Source organism: Hemitrygon akajei, chromosome 5, assembly GCF_048418815.1.
Source record: "Hemitrygon akajei chromosome 5, sHemAka1.3, whole genome shotgun sequence".
Classification (NCBI taxonomy): Eukaryota; Metazoa; Chordata; class Chondrichthyes; order Myliobatiformes; family Dasyatidae; genus Hemitrygon; species Hemitrygon akajei.
The window spans coordinates 135,060,584-135,066,583 of record NC_133128.1 but is presented as its reverse complement, the minus strand read 5'-3'; the positions used below and the strand labels follow the sequence as shown (position 1 = coordinate 135,066,583).

The following is a 6,000-nucleotide window of genomic DNA, read 5'->3' as shown; positions in this document are numbered from 1 at the left end:
TGTGTAATGTCCTGGACACTTCTGCCAAAGTCAGGGGTTCATTTTTCGCGCTTATCTTGTGACTGGGCTCAGTCAACTGTGTCATCTTGATAACGCAATGATCCAAAACAAATATCCATCGTGACCAGCATAATCCTGAGCAATGACTTGACTCATAGACGACCTGTCAATGAATACAACTATTTGCGCAGATTGCTGGTTAATACTAAATAAGAGATTCTTCCGAAGTTGAACAGTCAGGCGACCCAGACCATCTGGTGTCACTTTCAAAACTAACCATTTTAGTTGAAGTAGCGAAAGACTTTAGGGGTGGAGATATGAAAGCGAAAAACTGCTGGAGGAACTTGCGGGTCTGGCACTATATGTGACGACAATTGATGTTTAGGGTTAACACCTGCACCAGGAGTAGTGACGACAATTGATGTTTAGGGTTAACACCTGCACCAGGAGTTTTGAAAACATGAAAGATTCCTTCAAATACCTAATTTTCAAGCGGAATTAGCTTTCTCCATGTAAATTTGAATCTAGAAAAAAGGAAATGAGCAGAATTTTCATAATTACAATAGTAAAATGAGCACGTTGTACAAGGAAAGTCCTTTCGGTAAGTGAATCCGGACGACGCCTCTTGCTCAAGCGGACCTTTTGTCTGGCGCTCTATTAATCCAGCTCGAGCGGGGAGGAGGATTTGCGGTGTGGCACTCGAGCCGTGGGGAGTGTGTAACCGTGTTTTGGGCAGTGGTGGAGGCGGCTGATGAGTCAGAGCCGGCAGGGTAAGTACTGAGCCTGCAACAGTGCGGGGAAGGAGTGGTGGGGCTTTAATGCCGGTTTGTTTAGAGTTTATCTCTCCTCCCCTTTTCCACACTCACGGCCGCTTTCAGACCACCCTCCCCCCATCTCCGAACACAGACAGCCAGTCTCACTCAACCACTCCCCCTCCTCAGATTTCCCCTCCCTTCATCTGTCCCTCTAGTCTATTCACTCCTCAGATCCCCTCCTCTCATCTGCTTCTAACAACATCTTTAATCGATGCGCCCTTCTTGTCTATCCCTTTTCCCGTGTCTGTTCCTTATCCCACAGCCCGTAGCCCCCCCCCCCGAATCCCAACTCCCCTACCTCCTTCCCTTCGTCTACTCCCTCCTCAGCTCCTCGTCCCCTTCCGTCATTTGTCCCAGCACGTTCCTTTGTTTACCACTCATCCCAGAACATTCACAACCCGTCTCCTCGTAAAAACTCCATCCGATCATCCAGATTGCCCCACCCTCGTCAACCCTCTGAGTCTTGCCAACCTTTCATCTCTTCCCTCCACAGCCCTCCATCCCCTCAACTGGTGTTTCCATCCCCATGAGCATCCACAGTTAGTTCCCCCTCCTTCCCCGATGTGAAATAGCCTTTTATCCAACCATCAACAATCTAGTTACAATAATCTTATTATAACCCAGTTTCCCATATGCTCGTGGATTATTCACCCTCCCTCCTATTCCCACTGCATTAATTCATTGCCTGTGATGCCTCAGAAGATCAGAGTCAGGTTTAATATCACGGCCATATGTCGTGAAATTTGTTGATTTTGCGGCAGCAGTACAATGCCATACTTAATAATAGAGGGGAAAGCATTAATTACTGTAAGTATTTATATCTTAAATAATTAAGTAGTGCGAAATGGAAATAAAACATTTGAGGTAGTGTTATGGGTTCAGTCTCCATTCAGAAATTGGATGACAGAGGGGAAGATGCTGTTCCTGAATCATTGAGTGCATGTCTTCAGGCTTCTGTACCTCCATTCTTGATGGTAGCAATGAGAACAAGGCACGACCTGGGTGATTGGGCTCCTTAAAGATGGACGCCGCCATTTTGAGGCATTGCTCCTTGAAGATAGTGCCTATGATGGAGCTTGCAACTCTCTGCAGCTTACTTCTGTGTAGTAGGCCCCCTCCATACCAGACAGTGATGCAGCCAGTTAGAATGATCTCCATGCCACAACTGTACAAACTTAATCTATCTTGTTTTCCAATTCCTCCTTCCATCTCCTCTCATCTTACAACTTTGCTAACCTGGGAACCTATTTTCAATCAATCCCACCCATTTCTACCTGCTGTTTACTTTCAGAAAGGGGTAAGGGGAAAGGTTATTGTAATTGGACTGTAGTGAAGTGGAGGCCAAGTGTCATTCATGCTTCATATTGCATTCAGTCTGCCTTTCTAAGTTCCCTTATCACATATGAATCTTAAGAAGGTTTATTACAGCTAGCTACAGTGCTCAGTCAACCCACACTCTTACAAGATTGTGCTTTCAAAAGGAAGAGTTTGACAACCCCACCCCCCCCCGATTCATGTTGATTATGACATCTTAATCATTCTACTTTGAGTTCTTTAACCTTCTGTTGGCTTTAGAAATAAAGTGCAGTTATGATTATAGCAACACAAGTGTCAGAGAATCTTCTATTTTCATTTATGAATTTGCTAGGTTCTGTTAGAGCTGAATATATTCTATTGCATTGTTATCTGAAATATGCAGTTATTAGCATACAACCTGCAATAATCTTTTTCCCCCCCCCCACAGGTAACTATTGGTACTAAACCCTGGATCTTTCTAATTACAGTGGATTGCGGTCTATTGGGGCATATCAGGACCAGTACATTTTGGCTCAATTAAGCAGCTGCCCCAATTAGCTGAAATTAAAATGGTTGAAAATGTATAAAAGACAAACTAATGTTTACTGAGTAACAAATTGTGTATTAAAGTGAAATATACAACAAAGTAGAACACTATTACTACTATATAATTTATTAGTTGTTGACAGAGGAATTCACCCCGTGTATACTGCCATGTTCTTTTGATTGTAACTGAACAAAATCAGTGTAGATAATGAACTGCCTTCATTCAATGCTTTTGACGATTGCATCCTCCAAATCTTCATTTTCATTATAACATTCCAGGTGATTGTTGATGCCTTTCAAATTTTTCGAGATGCCTTATTTTTTTGAAGTAGTGAAATAGTTTCTTTTTCACCCCTAGCCACTTCTGGCATATCCTAGCCTTAATGCTTGAAATCATAATGAAAAAAACGGTTTGGTATTGTGTTGCAGCTTGTTTCTCCCCAACTATCAGAGACAAAGTTCTCTGCTTTTTGTACACAAACACATGCAAATAGCACTCTAAGTGCTCACAATGGACTCTCCTTAAAAAGTTTGAGTTGTCCCAAATAAGTGACTGCCCTAATTAACTATTGGCCCAATTAACTGGAATCCACTGTATTTCTTAAGTGTTTGGAAACAGGAAAGGGAAGTCTTTTATGTACTTCACAGTACATCTGAAGCAAGTGATGCAGCTGGTAGAGCTGCTGCCTCTTAGCTCCAGCATCGTGGGTTCAATCCTGACCTCTGCTGCTGTCTATGTGGAGCTTGCACATTCTCTCTGTAGCCATGTGGGCTCCTTCTAGGTGCACTGGTTTCCTCCCGCATCCTACAGATGTGCAGGCTTGTAGGTTAATTGGCCATAGTGTATTGTCTCTAGTTTGTAAGTATCAATGGTAGATGGGCCATTTGATGGTGTACAGGAAGAATAAAATGGACTGTAACAGGATTATTGTGAATAGAGACTTGATGGTCAGCAAGGATTACGTGGGCCAAAGGATTTGTTTTCATGCATCACTTTATAACTTCAGGTCTCTAAAATGTTTGCAAATGGAGCAAAACAACTGCCAATTAAAAATAACAATGGGGCAGGGCTTCTACACTCACCTGTCAAAAGGCCTGGTTTAATGTCACCCACACGGTACCTCTGGCAACATGGTGCTTCCTTGGTACTGTGCAGATATGCCCTGCTTAGTTATGTGTTTCTGTTTAGGGAGCAAAAATTGAACTTGCAATCAACACACACAGTCTTGGGTTTGTTAGATGGCAAGGCTATCATTTGTGCAGTGTCTGACACAGATAACATTGATACTGTTAAAGGTAGAATGTTTAGGTGGAGTGGGGATGGATACATAGCAGAGCTTAAAAAGTTTAGAATTGGAGTACCCTGGATTCTGGTTAATTGGGCCATCAGTTAATTGGGGCAGCTGCTTATTTGGGACAATTCTTAAAAACAAATCAAGAAAATAGACAGGATTCACTTTGTTTATTTAGGACACTGCTGCTTAAATGGGGCAGCATACAGCCTGTCACATCCTCTTGGTGGTTGTTAGACACAACACCTTGCTTAGAATGAACAATTGCATCAGTTGTGTGTGCTTGTGTTATGTTATCCGATTGGCCTGACAGGCGCTAATTCAAAAAGCAGGGATTTTTGATCATTTTGTTTCTCAAATTTTGACTTCAAAAAAATTTTTGAGACCCTTATCACAAAAAGATTGGACAGTAGCAAAAAAAATTACACTACTGGACCAAAGTAAAAGTCATCCGCCTAACACTATTCATTGTCAGCTGGAGTGCTGAGATCGACATTTGCAAGCTTGATAAATTAGCAAGGTAAGCTGCAAGGAAAATGGGTATTAAACAAGGGACTACAGGGAACATATCAAAATCAGAAGTGTGAAGGTAGAGATCTGGATTTTGAAGAGGCCCTCAATGATTTTCCATTGTAACTGGATATTCTGTCCTCTCAACAGTTTTCCCCGTTTTCTTAAGCTAGGCAGGTAGATAAACTCCAGTCCCAGTGTGGTTGTAGTTTGAAGGCTGTTTTATTATTCACCAATGTGTGAACAGTATGCAAGGAGCTGAATAAAAGGGCACTACATCTAGGCGTTCTCACAAAAGATAGATTCAAATGTTGATTAAAATTCCTCAGACTCCTAACAAATTGCTTCTAATTAATAGCAACTAAATGAAATGTACAAACGATATAAAAAATGGCTGACCTGATGTCAAAGGTTAATTGCTTAACAACACAATGATAAGTAATCGACAGCAGCTGTAAACTTACATGCAAGCAATGAGATCTGGTAGTTAGAAATAATATAGCAAACAAATAATGGAGAACCTGATGCTGGAAGAGGTGTTTGTGTCAATGTTAAAAACAAGTCAGAGGACCTAGTTAAGAAGCTGGGTGACGAAGATATTAAAGCACAGATAGTTGTTTATTTGGAAGGAAATGTAGGCACCACGTTAAGTTCAGGAAAGCACATGGCAGGATAGGTAGTGCCAGTGCTGTAAGTGCAGAAGCATGGAAATTTGCAAATCTTCCCAACTTGCTTCAAAAATTTTGAACAGATGATATCTACAGTGGTGATGAAACAGGCCTTTCTTTTCATGCCTTGACAGACAGCTACCTTTCCTATACACTGCAACACTATCAGGTTCAAAGAAAGCAATGATCACATAACTTTTGTATTCAAGTATGTCAGGAACTGATGAAATAAAATTGTTGATTATTAGGAAAAGTTAAAACCTTGATGATTTAAGCAGCTAAGAATGGGTAGTTTACCAATCAAGTAATATGCCAACATACTCAATGAATTCCTCCATCAGTAACCATTGCGAGCTGTAGTGTTCTAATTTGTTCTCTATTTCATTTAAATACTTAATTTATTACACAGTTAAACAGTTTTTCTTTTTTATACTTTTTTTAAACTATTTCCATGAAAATTCAGATAATTAGGTTAACACTTATGTGGGCCAAAATGTACTGGTCCCGATGTGTCCCAATTAACCGGAATCCACTGTATTAAGTTTGTGTTATGAGTGTACCTTTGTTCATGATGCATTGTACCATGATATACTGTAATTTACAAACTATTAGTTTGAAACAGGTCAAAATATGAGTTAGTTTTGTCAAGATAGAAAGGATTGAGAAATACGATGATAGATACAAAACCATCTCCTTTGGACAGAAGGAGCCAAATCAACAGTCTCTTCTCTGATTGCCTCTGCCATCTCATGAGGGAGTTTGTATGGAAAGCATAGCTGAGCACTTCAAATGTCATCCAAACTAGAGCAGATTTGTGCTCAAAATAGCCTTCCCAATTCCTGATATCATGGCTGATATATTGAATAATTTGAG

At 40.8% G+C, this 6,000-nt stretch overlaps 1 protein-coding gene across 14 annotated transcripts in view; it reads left to right on the top strand.

Annotated features, from left to right (window-relative positions):
• Window positions 1-244: 244 nt before the first annotated feature.
• The window catches only part of plekhm3 (pleckstrin homology domain containing, family M, member 3), a 126,183-nt gene continuing 120,427 nt past the window's right edge, over window positions 245-6,000 (top strand). For 11 of the 14 annotated variants that reach the window (XM_073046560.1, XM_073046551.1, XM_073046557.1 and 8 more), the window contains exon 1: window positions 245-770. The gene's annotated coding sequence lies outside the window, so the exon portion shown is untranslated. The remainder of the gene's footprint in view (window positions 771-6,000) is intronic. The other 3 variants (XM_073046548.1, XM_073046550.1, XM_073046549.1) reach the window with 1 other exon arrangement.